Consider the following 18,398-nt stretch of genomic DNA (forward strand, 5'->3'; position numbering starts at 1 on the left):
CGTGGGGGGTTTGGGGGGCAGGGAAAGAATAAATGAAACAAGATGGGATCAGGAAGGAGACAAACCATAAGAGAATCAATGTCACAAACTGAGGGGGGGCAGAGGGAGGGGGCTAGGGAGAGGGTGGTGGGGTTACGGATATCGGGGAGGGTATGTGCTATGATTGAGTGCTGTGAAGTGTGTAAACCTGGCGATTCACAGACCTGTACCCCTGGGGCTAATAATACATTATATGTTTATTAAAAAAAATTAAAAAATTTTTTAAAAACACCACAGTTGCTCCTGGATGGAGTGTTGTAAGTGTCAATCAAGTCTGGTTGATAGTGTTATTCAATCTTCTGTTATCATTAGTCATTTTCTGTCTACTTCCTCTATCAATTATTGAAAAGGGGGTATTGATAATCCATCTATTTCTTGCAGTTCTTTCAGATTTTGCCCTATTTTGAAGCTTTATTAGGAAGGTAAATGTAAGGTCTTGATGAAGTGACTCTTGTATCATTGTGCAATGATGTTCTTTACCAATGGTAATATTCTTCGCTCTGAAAACTACTCTGACATCATTACAGACATCTCATCTTCTCTTCCATTAGTGTTATTATGGTATACTCTTTCCCTATTCTTTTGTATTTTACCTGTTTCTTTCTTCATATTTAAAGCTTTGTGGGTTTTTTGTTGTTGTGTTTTGTTTTGGTAGGTAGTATATAGTTTATCTGACAATTTCTGCCTTCATTGGTAATCTAGGCCACCCACATTTATTATTATTGATAGGTAGGTAAAGCTAACAGCTTTGTATTTCTTTTCTACTTATTTATCTCTTTTCTCCCTTTTCTTCTATTTTTGTCATCTGTGTTAAGTGACATTTCTTAGGATTTCCATTTTGTCTTCTTTTTGGCTTACAAGCTATTAATTGTTTTGTTATCTTAGTGATTAAGGTTTATAGCGTACTTCTTAAACTTACCCGTCTTTATAACCAAACCAAGTGATGTTATAGCACCTCATGCACACTGAAGTATTCAAGAGTATATACATTTCTTTCTCCCCTCTTGATCTTTATGCTATTTTTGGCATACAACTTACTTTTACATATTTTATAAACTTTAGATGTATTTTATACATGTTGTAAACCCTGTTGTTTTTGCTTCAATAATCACTTTAAAGATTTTTTTTTTTAATTTATTTGACAGAGTTCACAAGTAGGCACAAAGGCAGGCAGAGAGAGATGGAGAAGCAGGCTCCCTTCTGAGCAGAGAGCCCCATGTGGGACTCCATCCCAGCACCCTGGGATCATGACCTGAGCTGAAGGCAGGGGCTCTACCCACCGAGTCACCCAGGCACCCCTTAAAAAATCACTTTAAAAGAGAGTTTATAATACAAATATCTTGTGTATATACCTATGTCTACTATCATTTCCAGAGCTTCTCATCTTTTGTCTAAGGTCTACATTTCTATTTGATATTTTCCTTCTGTCTGAAGGATTATTTGTAGTGCAGGTCTGCTGGTGATGGATTCTGGTGAAGTTTCTACATACCTAAAAATAAGTGCATTATTATTTTTCATAGGTATTTTCACTAGGTATAGATTCTCAATTGACAGATTTTTCTTTCAGTGTTTTAAAAATGTAGCTATTAAGTTCTTGCATACACTTTCTCATGAGAAATCCACTATCATCCTTATCTTTCTTCTTTTATATGAAAGGCCTCTTTTCTCCTGTGGATGCATGTAAGTTTTCTGTAACTATCACCAATTTTGAGCAATCTTGACTATAATGCACTGTGGTCAAGTTTTTATCATGTTTCTGGTGCTTAAGAGTTTGTTGAACTTCTTGGATCTACTGGTTTAAACAGTTTTCATCAAATCTATGAAGACTGAGGCCACTGTTTCTTTGAATTTATCTCTGACCCTCTTGCTCCTACCCTTGAGAATTCTACTAACATGTATTAATTAGGATGCTTGAAGTAGTTCCCCTTGCTCACTGATGTCCAGTCCATTTTTTCTGTTTTATGATAATTTCTACTGCTGTATCTTTAGGCTTACTGATCTTTTCATCTGCAATGTCTGATCTGACATTAATCCTAACTTGTTTATTTTTCATCTCACACATATTTATTATCTCTAGAAGTTTAATTGGGTCTTTTGCATGTATTCTGTAACTAACTTCTTGAACGTATAGAACACAGTTATAAAAAGTAACTTTTAATTTCTTTGGTAATACTAACATCTATGTCAGCTTTGTGTTACTTTTAATTAATTTTTCTCCTTATTATACATTGTACTTTCATGCTTCTTACACATGCCTGGTAATTTCTAATTGGATCTGGACACTGATTTTCACCTTCTTTGCTACTGGGTCTGTACTGGATTGTTTTTTGTATTTCTAAATCTTTTTTTTTTTTTTTTTGAAGGTTTATTTATCATTGGAGAGAGCAAGAGAGAGCATTCAAGAAATGAGGGCAGTGGGGAGAGGGGGAGAGGAACAGACACCTCATGAGCCTGACATGGGGCTTTATCTCAGGATTCTGAGATCAAGACCTGAGCCAAAATCCAGTCACTCAAGCAAAGGTGTCCCTGTTATTTCTGTACCTTTGAACTTTATTCTAGGACACAGTTAAGTACTTGGAAACAATATGGTTCTTTTAGGTCCTCCTTTTAAGATATACTGGTAAGTAGGTATTTACCCAACAATACAAAATTATTAATATAAACGGATACATGCACCCTGATGTTTATAGTAGCAGTACCTACAACAGCCAAATCATGGAAACAGCTCACATGTCCATCAACTGATGAGTCAATAAAGAAGATGGGGGGGGTGTATGGGTATATACACACACACGTGTGTATATATGTGTACACACACAAACATACACACACACAGTGGACTATTACTCAGCCATCAAAAAGAATGAAATCTTGTCATTTTCAATGATGTGGATGGAACTGGAGAATATGAGGATGATGCTAAGTAAAATAAGTCACAGAAAGACAATGTATTCACTCATATATGGAATTTAAGAAACAAAACAAGGTTAAAAAAGAAAGGATGTAAACAAAGAAACAGATTCTTAAAAAAAAAAAAAAAAGATTTGAGAGAAAGCATAAGGAGGCAGAGAGAAGGGGACCAGGGGGGAGATGCTTTGGGGGGGGGGGGGCGGCGAAACAAGTGATGGGGATTAAGGAGTGCCACTTGGGATGAGCACCAGGTATAGTATAAAAGTACTGAATCACTATTTTGTACACCTGAAATTAAATTTCACATTGGATGTTAAAGGGAATTTAAACAAAAAACTTGGGGGGAAAAAAAAAAGATACCCTGGGTGGAACTGGAGCAGCACTTATTCCAGGCCAATTTATTTACTACTGAGCCAGGATCCTTCTGTGTCTCTAACCAACGTCCCATGAGTCAAATGGTTCCAAACCTGGCTGGTGAGGACAGGAACCTTTCCTGATCCAATGGAAGCACCAAGCACTGCTATCTTTATCCTCTCCAGGAGGTTCTTTCCCTGGTCTGTAGTGATTTCTTTACATGCATGCACTAAGTTTAGCAGGACCTCTGAAGCTTTCTAGAGCCCTCTAGTACTGTTTTGTGAACTCTAGCTCCTTTGGTAATCCCAGCCATCTCCACAGGTCAAAGAGAATCCATGGATCTTATCCTGGATTCCCCCTACCTGTGCCAGGGACTGGAAACTTTCTCAACGTAGTAGCTAGGGCAATCACAGGGTTCATCTAACTTGTTTCCCATCTATCAAGACCACTGCCTTTCATTATCCAGTGTCAAGTGTCTTGATTATCACTGTTTCATGTGGGGTTTTTTTTGTTTTATGGTTATATCAGGCAAGAGGGTAAATCTTACCTCCTTTTATCCCATTTTTGGTCCTAAGTGCAAGTTGCATAGTCATTTGGACACCAAATCAAACAGGAATTATGTAATAAAACTATTGTTAAACTATTATGCATACTGGTGTGAAAAATCCTAATCAAAGCATTTGCAAATTAATTTTCGTAACATACATGAAAACAACAACGAAAAACTCCATAAATACCAATAGTACTAAGCCTAAAATTAGGGGCACGTGGGTGGCTCAGTATGTTATGCTTCTGCCTTGAGCTCAGTCATAATCCCAGGATTCTGGGATGGAGCCCCCAGTCAGGCTCTCTGCTCAACAGAGAGTCTGCTTCTCCCTCTTCTTCTCCCTCTCCCCCAATCCTGCTCATGTTCTCTATCTTGAATAAATTAATTTTTAAAAAATCTTTAAAAAAATAAAAACCTAAAAATGTAAGCATGGTCCATTAAGCAAAAGATTAACAATATTATGCACTATATTAAGATTAAGAGAAGAAAACTATACAATCATTCCAATAGATGCTTGAAAATTATCTGATAATGTTCAACAACCGTTCACTTAAAAAATAACAAAGTGTCAAAAAATGAAGACTGAAAGAGACCATCCTTACCTTCATGAAGTGTAACAAAGATGATGGATTCAAGCCTATGTTCAAATCCCAACTCCTTTTTTTGTAAAACATCTTAGCCAAGTTATTTAATATCCCTCCCTTTCATTCTCCTTATCTGTAAAATGAGGATACCACCACCACCTACCCCACATACTACCCAGGGCTTTTGTGAAGATTAAGTAAGTCAATAAACATAAAGCACTTATAATCTACCTGACTCACAGTATGTACTCAATAAATGGTAACCTGTTACCAGTGCAGCTCTTGTTGCTGTTGCCACTATCTTTTATCAGAAACCCACAGAAAACAACATACTCAAAAATAAAAATTAGGATCAGTCCTATTGAAGTCAGAATTCAAACAAGATATTTGGGAGTCATCACTTAACACTGTTCTACATGGCTTAACCAAAAACAGAATAAATGATGATATAAAAATGGAGAAAGAAAAACTTGCAGATGATATTATCTATTAAGGAAAAGAATGAGAATCAAATGACAAACTACCACAACTACTTAGAACTTAATAGTTAAACAAAAGATCATCAAAAAACATAGTTCTCCTACATACCAGTAATAACCAGTTAGAAATTTTAAAGAAAAAATCCTAGTCACAACAGCAGCAAAAACTGAAGAAAAAAAACTAATCAGAGCTATGTAATAACCTGATACAGAAAACTATAAACCCTTACTAAAAGCTCATTAGTCAAATACCATGAAACGGAAAACAAAATATACATGGTAGACACTGGTTCTTCACAAATTACTGTATTAATCAACACAATTTTTACCTAAATTACAAAAAAGTCGCTTATTATAAAACTTTACAAACCAATTTAAAATGTCACACAAAATATTAGATAATGACCAAAAGCCAATTTTCAAGAGAAGAATGAAGAGAAAACTTGCTCTATCGTCTATTAAGGCATAATGCAACATTATAGTAATTAAACGGGGCACTGCATCTGAATATTTTGATCAATGGTATAAAGCAAAAAAAAAAAAAAAACCAGAAACAGACCCATATATATTTAAGAATTTAATCATCTGATTAAAAAAAAAAAAAAGCACCTATCACTGGGGGAATAAAGGACCATTTAAAATAGCACTGGGAAAACTGGCTCCACAAGCATAAAGATAAAGAGTTCTACTTCATTACACATACATACACTCCTGATTAATGATCTTTAGATTCTGACTTTTGGAAGAAATAGAGACCTCAGAGTTAGGCAAGTCCCCCTACAAATTATCACTGACTTGTTTCAGACATATGAAAAGGTTAAAAAATACTTTGATGACTATTTACATTCTCACTGCAGCTTAAGAAATATAACTCATACAGTTGAAGCCAAATAAACAGGTCTTGCTCTTAAGTTTCAAGTTTAGAAAAAAAAAAAAGTTTCAAGTTTAGAGAGGTAGAATGTGCACAGAATGCTACAGAAGCACAGAGAACAGCCCAATTCACAAAGGACCCAGAAGGCCCAGAAATGAAATGCGAGTAAAGGTCTTTCTAAACAGAGAACATAGCATACACATGAGCTATATGTCACCTTTGACTCTAAATGTCAAATGAAGATTATCAATGGCAAAATTCCAGCACAGGCCAGTGTACAAACCAGAGCTGCCATATCTGAAACACAGTTTACTTTCTGTTAGGGAATAGAGGTGAGGGAATACAAACAATAGAACATCCAAACAAAAACAGACTGTGGAGACAACCAATATGAAATGCAGTCTTCAGAAGTAATGATGAAACAAATCCACTTCGAAGCAAAGAATGAAACTGAGTAAACGAAAAATGAAAACTTGGAGGCAGAACATCCTCATTTTTAATAGAGCCAACAGATTGTGCTGAAAAAAATAAAGCTCCTGCTCTGGGATATGTATACATGCAGCTTTAAAATAATAACCTAGGGGTGGCTCAGTTGGTTAGGCAACTGCCTTTGGCTCAGGTCATGATCCCGGAGTCCCAGGATCGAGTCCCGCATCAGGCTCCTAGCGCCATGGGGAGTCTGCTTCTCCCTCTGACCTTCCCCCCCCTCATGCTCTCTCTCACTGTCCCTCTTTCAAATAAATAAAAATAAATCTTTAAAATAATAACTTATACTACAGCCACATTTCAACACACACAGCTCTCTTAGTCATGATCAATTAGATAACTAATTTCTCATTAAATCTCATTAAGATAGACTAGACAGACACGGAATTAGAGAGAGACTCTAGACATTGTAACATATTGTGTTTCTGAACATGGTTGACCAGGTGTGTTTCTTGAATTTCTCTTTTCTCCTGGTTTCTATATAATGCTATCATGTGGCTGAATTCGTTCATCTATCTTACTTTTTGTCTCCTTCACTGAATTCTCTGCTAGGGTTTACCTCCTGGCTATGGAAGTACCCAAGTATTTGGAATCTACTGCTTTTTAAAAATACCAATATATGAAGATACAGAACTTCAACTATTACTATTTCAAACAAAATAATTTCAAGAATTCTGGCTGGGGGACGCCTGGATGGCTGAGTGGGTTAAATCCTCTGCCTTCAGCTCAGGTCATGATCCCAGGATCCTGGGATTGAGCCCTGCATCCGGCTCTCCGCACAGCAGGGAGCATGCTTTCTCCTCTCTCTCTCTCTCTCTCTCTCTCTGCCTGCCTCTCTGCCTACCTGTGATCTGTCAAACAAAAAATAAAATCTTTAAAAAACGAAAAATTCTGGCTGGAATCATTGATTCCAGTTATGTATCATTGTCTTGGATATTCTGCCTCTGACTCAAATAGAAAGGTCTAAAAACAATACACAAATAACATACATGCTACACACATATAGACACAAATGCACTCACTTGGAAGAAAAAAATTATCTTTTTTCCCACCTAAGATCACCCTTTTTGAACTACCTAAATCAATGGGGTCCATCACTGCCTCTTACCTATCATTTTTTTATTCTAGCTTATCTAATCATCTTTCATGATGTCTTTTCTATTTGTCTCTTTTCTACCTTCTACCATGAAGATCATTTCGGCACATGGGATCACCTTACTATTTAACAGCCTTCCTGCTTCCAGTCTCTTTCCATCCTCCAAAATCAGTCTGACGTTATAGGTGGATCAACCTACCTAACTTGTCACTCTTATCTTCAAAAAGCTTTTAAAGGGTCAATAATAATGCCAAATATTTAGCTATTTTAGAACTTAAAAAATTGGCTTCATGTGCCTGTCTAACCTATCTTCTCCAGTACTTAAAATCTATTCTATGTCCAATGGAAAAAAGCCTCTGCAACAAACGGTTTTGGGAAAATTGGACATCAACATGCCGAAGAATGAAACTATACCATTTCCTTACACCACACACAAAAACAGACTCAAAATGGATGGAAGACATCAATATGAGACAGGAATCTATCAAAATCCTTGAGGAGAGCACCGGCAGCAACTTCTTCCTAGAAACATTGCCAAAGGCAAGGGAAGCAAGGGCAACATTGGGACTCCATCAAGATAAAAAGCTTTTTGCAAAGCAAACAGTCAACAAAACCAAAAGACAACTGAAGAATGGGAAAAGGTATTTGCAAATTATCAGACAAAGGGCTAGTATCCAAAATCTATAAAGAACTTATCAAACGTAACACCCAAAGAACAAATAATCCAATCATGAAATCAGCAGAAGACAAGAAGAGACATTTCTGCAAAGACAACCAAATGGCCAAGAGACACATGAAAAAGTGCTAAATTAAACATCATGGCATCAAGGCAATACAAATCAAAACCACATGGAGATACCACGTCACACCAGTAAGAATGTCTAAAGTTAATCAGTCAGGAAATGACAGGTGTTGGCGAGGACACAGAGAAAGGAGAACCCTCCTACATTGTTGGTGGGAATGCAAGCTGGTGCAGACGCTCTGCAACACAGTATGGAGGTTCCTCAGAAAGTTGAAAATAGAGCTACCCTACCACCCAGCAATCGCACTACTGGGTATTTACCCTAAAGATACAAATGTAGTGATCCGAAGGGGCACATGCACCCAAATGTTTGAGAGCAATGTCCACAACAGCCAAACTATGGAAAGCAGCTAGATGTCCATCAACAAATGAATGGTTATTTTATTTATTTATATATATATATATATATATGCCTAAAAGTATATATAATGGAATTCTATGCAACCATAAAAAAGAAACGTAATCTTGCCATTTACAACTACGCAGATGGAACTAGAGTATTATGTTAAACAAAATAAGTCAATCACAGAAAAACAATTATCATATGATCTCTATGATATGAGGAAGTTGGGGGCGGGGAATGAGACAAGATGGGACCTGGGAGGGAGACAAACTGTAAGAGACTCAATCTCAGGAAACAAATTGAGGGCTGCTGGGTTGTGGGAGGGATAGGGTGACTGGGTGATAAAACACTGAGGAGGGTTATGTGTTATAGTGACTGCTGTGAATTGTCTAAGACTGATGATTCACAGACCTGTACCCCTGAAACAAGTAATACATTATATGCTAATAAAATAAAAAATTGAAAAAAAAATAAAAAATAAAATCTATTCTAGAAGGGCCTAGCTGGCTCATCTCATATAGCAAGTGACCTTGATCTTGGGGTTTTGAGTTCAAGCCTCATGTTGGGTGTAGAGAGCACTTCAAACAAACAAACCAATGAACAATAAAGTCTATTCTAAAAAAACCCTCAACTATTGTTTCCTCAAGCTACCCCAGCACTGTACATCTAAAGAGAATAGCAAACAATCCAGTGAAATTATTTATGCAGCTTCCCAAATGCAAATATTTAAGCTTTTATTTGCTTTTAACTCATCATGCCATTTCACATTTTGGTCTACTTTTTATCATTCCCTACACCTGTAGACTAAACTCACTCCTACAGACTAAGCTCAAGCCACAATAAACTACTAGACTTTCTCTAACATATTCTGTTATTTCAGAGTCTTGCTTCTATATACACTGTCCTGACTCTACACTATCTTTTCCCATTCTCTGCTCTGTAACTGTGTAACTCCAATGAAACATCATCTCTCCTGTGGAATTTCCCAGTTCCCACAAACACCTTTGCTCCCGATGCACTTGTGTACAGTTCCATAATAGGACTGATTAACACTGTACTGGAATTATTTGTTTCTATGTCTTGATATTTTCAGAATCTACAGATACTTTGAGGCACACAGAGCACAATTAAGAGTGTTTTAAAAGACCTTCTGGAATTGCCATATTATTCTAGTTACCGCCATTCAAGTATACTATATGAAGAAAAAACACATGCATCACAGTTAAGAGCTCAGATTCTGAAGCCAGGCTATTTATGCATGAATTCTAGATCTATCCCTTATTAACTGTGTGGCACTGGACAAATTAACCTCTCTTTGTTTTGGCTTCCTTCTTTGTAAAAGGAAGATAATAGCATTTGCCTTCTGAGAGAATTAATATGGGCAAAGTGCTCAGAATCATGACTGGCACAAATTAAGTATTACATACCATTGGCTATCTTAATTAACATACCGTCTACATAGACCTCTATTTGGCTTGAGTTTCCTTCATTTATCTCTATCCAAATCTCACGAAGGTTTCAAGTTTGACTTCTGCTCAATCCTTTGATTATTCCAACCTTTAAATAATCACTCCCTAATTTAATTATCTATAGTAGTCTCTGTATCATTCTACATTTCTACATTCTACATATCTGTATCATTCTAATTAAAACTGCCTCACATAATTTTTCATAAATCTGCCAGCCCAATTTCTGTAAACTCTATAAATGTCCTAGGAATACCTTATATGTCTTTGTGAATTCCTGTAGCCAGCAGTAAGTCCTTAGTATTTGTTGTGTGAAAAGAGTAGAAACTTCAACTCTGATCATACAACCTTTGCAATCAAAGAAATGGAGAAGACTGTGAGAACATTCCACACTTATCCAGGAGCCAGACTGCAAATGTATTAGAACTAGGGAGTCCTGATATGTTAAAATGAAAAACTCTAGCTTCTATAGGGGGAAAAAAAAAAAAACCCTCTCTGAGGATCAGTTTCAAGTCCGCAAGTTCCCAAACTGTACTGGTGGATCCTTTACAAGAATTTCGTCAGCATGACAAAATGACCAACTGAGATTACAGGATTTGGATTACACAGATCTAGGTATCACAGGGATGCGGTCCCTCAGTTTCCTTCTCTATAAAGAATATTGCAACTTTTTACTTCATAGGTGTATGTAATAATCAACCCTTACCTAACATTAACTGAAGTGCAAATTCCCTTGGAAAAAATTATTAAATAAACTGAAAACACTGCATCTCATAAATGAAAACGTGAAAGAACACTGCATGTTTTTCATTACATAAGAAAATATATTAACTTAGCTGGCAGTATTTATAATATTCAAAATTACCTATGAGAAACTTAAACATGTATAGCATTGCCAATTAGAGAGACTTGAGGGAAAAATTCCACTATAAAACTTATTCTTTTTCTCACTTTCTCCATCCTATAATTTTCTTCTTCCACTTGTGATTAAAAACAAGTGTTCAAAACAACCCCTCAAAAGAAACAGCTGGAAAACATGATTCAACTTAGTATCAAGTTGGTTCCATAAACGTATAATTCCATTTACAGCTAAAATACTTCCAAGTGAAAATTATCAGTAATCTAAGAAATTAAGATAATGGCGAACACAGCTCAGATAATGATCTGAGCCAGGAATTTCAAATTAAGAGTTGTTCCAACTTGAAGCTGGCAGTCACACAGTCTAAAGGGTTTGTTTACAGCAGTGACTTAACCAAAGACTCCAATCTTTTAGAAGTCACCCTGGCATTCTAATCACTAATTATTTCCTAGCAGCGTTAACTGATGAAAATGCCAATACTACACAAATTAAACCAAAATGGGTGTTCTTCTGAAGGGAAAAATTCCTAAAAAACCAAAATGGCAAGTCTTAATTCTAACCTGTGATATTTTTTTTCAGTTGGAGTTATGAATAAAATGCTGTTCATCTACTGAAAAACAGAAGAACCTTGCCACTTGGAATAACCTTTAAGCTTGGGGGAGGGGTGAGCTTTTAAAGATGGATTTGGTGCTTCTCAAATACAGCGTTACGTGGGATACATGTTAAGAGATACATGTAAAGGCATATGTAAGAGATAAAAATAGAAAAAAACTCATTTAGTTTAAAATATTTTAATTAAAATGAACTTTCAACCATCTTGAAACACTAACTTCACGATGAAAAGATGGCTTTAGTGAAGAGATACTGATTTCCAGGTAGAAAAAAATGAATCAAGTGCGGGGCTAGTGCAAATTAAGGGGAGATAGAAAAGGGCAAAAAGTGGGGATTTGGGGGCGTGGGCCAAAGAAGGGTGTGTGGGTGTGTGCGCGCGCTGAAGTAAGGTCTGCGCTTATGGTTGAGAAATATAGGTGACAAACTTGTAGAAATCAAATTCAGAGGTGTGTGAACACGGAAAGGAAGGAGGAATGTGGGGGATTTCCAGGCTGGACTAACAAGTTTGGGACGCGCACATTATTGGGGTGCCCCTCTTCCGGGGAAAGGTGGCCCCCTCGAGTGCCTGGTCTCCAGGCCCCAACACCCCCGACCCGGCCCTACCCTCCCGCTACGCGGCCCTTCACTCGGCCACGGGATCTCCTCACCTCAGGCCGCGGCGCCTCGCTCATCCGCGTCTGTAGAGCGACGACTCCCTCCGCCCCAGGCCTGGCCGGGCCAGTCGGCCGCCCAGTCGCGGTCCCCGGCTCAGCTGCGCCCGGGCGTTCCCCGCGCGAATCCGCGGGCCACTCCAGTCCTCGCTTCAGCTCCGGCTGGCTCCCGGTTCTTTCCCGCAGACGCGGCACGCGGCCCTACTCCCCCGGCGGGGCGTTGCGCCCCCGACCCCGCCCCGCAGCGCCCTCGCCGCGCCCCGCCCCCGGGTTTAGGGACTGTATGCTCATTGGCTCCAGCGAGACCCGGCGCGCTAGGATATTGGCCAGGCGGTAACCCGACGGCGAAGGGGCGGGACTCCAGTCTGCTGCAATTCCCGTAACGCTGCTCCTGGCGTCCGGGATTCCGGCGGTTGCGCCCGCGTCGCCTTTCCTAGACCGGATCGAAGGGTTCCCCCCACCTCTTCTCCGCGGGCGGAAGGAGCGGAATGTTCCATTTTTCCAGGGAATAACGGGGTCGTGAACTGGAGCCCGGGTACTTTGTACGCTTGCCGCTCTCCCTTCTCGCTGCGGTCCCGCGGCCTTGGTTCGCGGCCTTCCCCGAGGGACTCAGAGCCGCGAGGGACCGCCGGGCTCCCTCGGGGACAGGGGAGGCGTGGGAGTTTCTCGGGAGAAGTGAAGGACTCGATGGTCGTGACTTCACACGAGATGCCTGCAGATCGTGGTGGCGGCGGTCTCGGTCTAAGGCATGCATAAATGAACCTTGCCAGGATATGTATTTTTTTTTTTAAGATTTTATTTATTTATCTGACAGATCACAAGCAGGCAGAGAGGCAGGCAGAGAGAGAGGAGGAAGCAGGCTCCCCTAGAGAGCAGAGAGCCCGATGCGGGGCTCGATCCCAGGACTCCGAGATCACGACCTGAGCCGAAGGCAGCGGCTTAACCCACTGAGCCACCCAGGCGCCCCAGGATATGTATTTTTTAAGTTACTAAATGAGTTTGTTTGCGATTGATCAGTGAACCCAGAGGTGGTGTGACATGCCAAGAAACTAGTTCTTTGCGGTTTGTACCTCCCAATCTGTGATAAAAATACCTAGCAAAAACTAATTTCATTACATACCTCCCTTGCCTGAGAAATGGACTTTCAGGCTCGCTGTGGTTTTTTTTTTCCCCCAAAGCAAGATGAGAAACATTTGGGGGTGGGTGTGTGTGTGTGTGTGTGTGTGTGTGTGTGTGTGTTAGTTAAACACCCGAGGCCAGGGCCTTCTGTGGAAGAATGGCAGGCTGTAGGAGGGCAATAATGGCTTAATGGACTTGAACAAATTATACCCATAAATTAAACAATTACAAAATTTTTCATTATATTGAGGATTCAGAAAGAGGAAAACACAACAAATTATGATCTCTTAGTTGTTGATGAAGTACTTTGGAAAAGAAACAGAAAAGCGGGTCTAGTGATAAAGGAGTCCTAAGCAAACCTGGGGATGTGCTGTAAGACAGACAAAGCTACACTGTATTCAGCTCTTGGGGCTCCCTGTCATGCTACAGCTAACCTACAGTGGGACTGGATTGTATTCTAGGTCGGCCATTTACAGGGATGTTTAAAACAAACGTATAAAATTTAAATTGTTTATTTAGATCTAGCAAACATTTATTTAGAGGAATGTATGGTGGTTAAGTGTACTTAACTTTCTGGTTGCAAATTCCCTGAGTTTGCATCCTAGTGCTGCCACTTCCTATGTCTGTAATGGTAGGCAAGTCATCTCGGTTTCTTTATCTGCAAAATGAGAATAATGGTTCACCCTAATGGGATTGCTGCAAAGGTTAAATGAGTTAAAATACATGAGACTCTCAGTATATAGTAGGTGCTCAATAAATATCAGCTGTTCGTGGATGACTGTTATGTCAGTGCTTCCCAAACCTTTTGCATCAAAGCATATAATGAAAATGATGATATTTCACCAGTACAGGGAATAAACATGGAGGGAATCAATATCTCACAGCACACTAGTCTGCCTTGTGCGCTGGTCAAGAGAGCAAACGACTGAGTCAGTCCTTCTGTGGGTATCTATGTATTGGCCTAACCCAGCCCTAACTTCTTTTTTTTTTTTTTTTAAGATTTTATTTATTTATTTGACAGACAGAGATCACAAGTAGGCAGAGAGGCAGGCAGAGAGAGGGGGGGGAAGCAGGCTCCCTGCTGAGCAGAGAGCCCGATGTGGGGCTCGATCCCAGGACCCTGGGACCATGACCCGAGCCAAAGGCAGAGGCTTTAACCACTGAGCCACCCAGGCGCCCCCCAGCCCTAACTTCTAAGAAACTCACGTTTTGTGGGGATGACTAAAGTCCTGGGCTAAAAGGATGAATCAATATTGGAGAAAGATTTTTCAAAACAGAAAAAGCCCTTCCCCCCACTTGGCTGGAATTATATGAGTTTGCAGGCCACCTCTTTACGGTATTGGCCCTCAAATGACCACTTTTCAGTTAAGGATTTGTCATGAGAAAACTGTCAAGATGCAACAGTAAGTGGGAAAAATGACATATCAATCAAGAACTTTCCATGTATGCCTTAGGATCATTTTGGATTTCACATATATCAAAAGCAGAGAGTGGGGAATTGTACAGTGAGAGAGCAATATGAGGACAGTGAGGTTACTCAGAGCAGGTGAACAGAGCCAGGAAAAAAATGCTACATAACAAAGGTAATCTGTGCTGAAGAACAATTTTGCCTGCTCACTATTTGCATACAGTTGGCAGTGACCAAGACAGCCATTTACTTCCTTGCCTGTGCCCTACTGTGTTTCTGAAACTCTGTGTCAGCCTTGGAAGGATCTGCATGTCCTGCCCCAGCCTAATGATTTCAGCATCCATGATAATGACTCAGAACCCTGACCTCACCATTTCTCATCTTTCTCTTTTCCAATCATCTTCATCTCTGTCAGAAGCCCACAGATGTAGTCACTCCTTGAATCCAGTCCTCAAATGAAATTATTCCACCTGCAACATTTTCAATTGTTAAGATTCTCTACCCACAACTACCTACTCTTGTATCTCTTTTACTCGCTCTCTCCCACTGAGTCTATGGTTTGTCCTCGGTGTGACCTCCAGTCTTTGTTCTGAGAGTTTATCAGTTATGTCCTACCTTTGCTTATCTCCCTAAATTGTGGGAACCCTTTTATCGACTTTTTAAACTGCACTGTCACTAGTATTTTCAATTCCCTTGACTTTCAGTCATGTTTACCTTATCAATGCTATTTCCTAACTATTTTCCTTGTCCTTGAACTATCGGCCCCACCCCAAAATCTATTCTAGATGTTCTGTTTCATTATTCAGTGGAAAAACCCAGTACCATCATTTGTGAGCAATCTTCACTTTTCTCCAACTTAGGAGGCAAGTGTGTAACTTTTTCTTCTTTTCCCACTGCCTTACTGTTTTAAAAGTTTTCTGCCTCTGCATTCTTGGTCCCACTCTTTACCAATTTCAGTCTCCTAGTTTTATATTTATCATTATTAGCATAAAATACCTTAGAAAATTTTTAAAATTAAATATTTAATCAATGTTGAGTTGGGGACAGTGTTTTGTATGTGTTAAAATCTTTATAACCTAATAGCATCTAATTCAAGCAGAATGAAAAGTAATTCAAAATAAATTTCAAAATGAAGCAGTTTCGGCCACACTGTAATCTACTTAATAAGTTTGGGATGAAATATGAACTTAAATCAAGTTGTAACTAAATTTCCAAGCTCAAAAACACGGCAAACTCACTTCACAGCAACGATACTAAACAATAATGTGACCCCATTTCAAAAATTTCACACAATCACTGTGCATACTGTAAGAACACAACTTGGAGGTTTTTCACAAACCAAACAAAGCCATATAATGAACATCTAGATGAAGAAAAAGAACATGACCAACACCTCCCAAAGACCCCTCCTGCTTCCTTCTAGTTATTGCAAAGCCGCTGGTGACCAATATTCTGATTTCTAACACAATAGTTTTATGGCTATTATTTAAAATTGAGAATTTAAGCAGAAACTTCTCAATGTTATAAGTATTTGCTTATTTTATTTCATTGTAGTGGACAACTATAGTAGAGCAAGAGAGTTAGAAGTGAAATAAATACTACTCTGTATAAGGGTTAAACATAGATGCAAACTGAAGCAGAGGGCTTTTAGCTTCTTGTTACACTAGACTTCTGGGAAACCCTGTCAGATAGCCCTGGGCTTTCAGGGAGCAGGAAAGGCCGGTGCAGAAGTGTGAGCAGCAGTGAGATGCAATAGTTTTCCCAGACACGTACACAGGATAAGGAAGTCAGGTACTGGGACTATAACTTTGCAATAGCCCAGGCGAACTTCAGAGTGTCATCCTGAGGATTTTTATCATACTTTGCTTTTGTTAACTCTCACACACTTTTAGAGAAGCAAAGGTTCTTCCTTTGTTGACCCTCATATGCAAGAATACTTTTCAGTTACAAAATAGGTTCCTTGGCTCCAAGTCTGATACTTATACTAAAACCAGATAAACCAGATAAGAAAGTACCAACATGAACTTTTTTTTTTTTTAAAGATTTTATTTATTTATTTGACAGACAGAGATCACAAGTAGGCAGAGCAGTAGGCAGAGAGAGAGGAGGAAGCAGGCTCTCCACCGAGCAGAGAGCCTGATGCGGGGCTTGATCCCAGGACTCTGGGATCATGACCTGAGCCGAAGGCAAAGGCTTTAACCCACTGAGCCACCCAGGTGCCCCGCAACATGAACTTTTTAAAAAATATTTTATTTTATGGACTTGTATGGCCAAGAATTCCCAGGCTTTTGCCTAGAATTTGGATAGAAATTTGGTACTAATTGTATTAAATACTGGGTTAGGCAAATGTGTGTCTTCAAGAGGAGTTGGCAGTACCCACTGAAAAGGCAAAAATTAAATAAATATACTTCTTAAGACAGCTGGAATTTCTTGAAAATTGTCCTGTTTTTCCTTTAGAATTTTAAGGTTTGATCATTTTCCAGGATCAACAAATAATAAACGGAATTTAGTGTCAGAGTCAAATGAAAGTGGGAACAAAGCTAATCTAGCTCATGTTTTAAATTATGAGAATCCTTAGTTTGCTTTAAGTGGGCATGACAGACAGACTCTTAGTATGAATTCTATGACCTCTGGCTTCTCAGTATTCTTTGTGTGATTTCTTCTCCATGAAAGAAGGGATGCACAGGACCATGTTATGTAAGATGACAGTGCCCATCTTACTAGTGTCTCCCTTTTGTAGCTTTGACAAATTGCCATGTGCTGGCCTCTATGTTGTATGAAATTATAATACTTCTCTGGGGAAGAGACTCTTTCTTCCTTGCTGGCTTTGATGATGCAGACTGCCATACTGTGAGCTGTCAGATACGTAGCAAGAAATGAAGGATGGCCTCTGGCCAACAGCTAGTACGAAACTGAAGTCTTCACAACTCAAGGAAGTGAATTTGGCCAACAAAAGCAGATCCTGCCACATCAAGCCTCGGATAAGATAGCATCCTCCGGGGGCGCCTGGGTGGCTCAGTGGGTTAAGGCCTCTGCCTTCAGCTCAGGTCATGATCCCGGGGTTCTGGGATCGAGCCCTGCATCGGGCTCTCTGCTCGGCGGGGAGCCTGCTTCCTCCTCTCTCTCTGCCTGTCTCTCTGCCTGCTTGTGATCTCTGTCAAATGAATAAATAAAAAATCTAAAAAAATTAAAATTAAAATTAAAAAATAAAAAATAAATTAAAAAAAAAAAGATAGCATCCTCAGCCAACGAACTGGAGCCTTGTTAGACCCAAAGCAGAGAACCCAGTCAAGCTGTGCTCAGACCCTTGTCCCACAGAAACTGAAGATAATGTGTGTTGTTTTAAGATGCTAGGTTTGTAGTATCTGTTGTGCCGCAAAAGAAAACTAACACAGGAGGCAAAAGCTGAAAGCTATTTACATATGTGTTCATACTGAATGCTATCTTTATACATTCAAATCCAGCATTTCTTAAGTCAATAAGAAGATCTGGATCTGGAGAAGGGGATTATGTCAAATAGGAGCTTGCTCTGGTGTTCCAAGACCCAGGAATTGAGAGGACCCCAACTGGTCCAATTTATTCCATAAACAATTACTGAACATCTACTATGTGCCAGGCACTTAGATATGGATCTGAGTAAGAAACATGTGTTGGTCTCAGAGTCTAATGAGAGAAAGAGGTGAATAAGCCAGCAATTACAGCCATATCCTAGTGCCACAAGAAAGGTGTTAAGAGAACATCTGGAAGTGCTAGCACTAGATTACTGAAGGAAC

At 39.4% G+C, this 18,398-nt stretch overlaps 1 protein-coding gene across 1 annotated transcript in view; it reads right to left on the reverse strand.

Annotated features, from left to right (window-relative positions):
* LOC111156948 (interleukin 6 signal transducer) overlaps positions 1 to 12,283 on the reverse strand; it is a 56,089-nt gene extending 43,806 nt beyond the window's left edge. Inside the window, exon 1 of the mRNA XM_022518120.1 lies at positions 12,096 to 12,283. The gene's annotated coding sequence lies outside the window, so the exon portion shown is untranslated. The remainder of the gene's footprint in view (positions 1 to 12,095) is intronic.
* Positions 12,284 to 18,398: the final 6,115 nt, after the last annotated feature.

This window comes from Enhydra lutris, unplaced genomic scaffold (assembly GCF_002288905.1).
Source record: "Enhydra lutris kenyoni isolate GAN:26980312 unplaced genomic scaffold, ASM228890v2 scaffoldscaffold50, whole genome shotgun sequence".
Taxonomy (NCBI): Eukaryota; Metazoa; Chordata; class Mammalia; order Carnivora; family Mustelidae; genus Enhydra; species Enhydra lutris.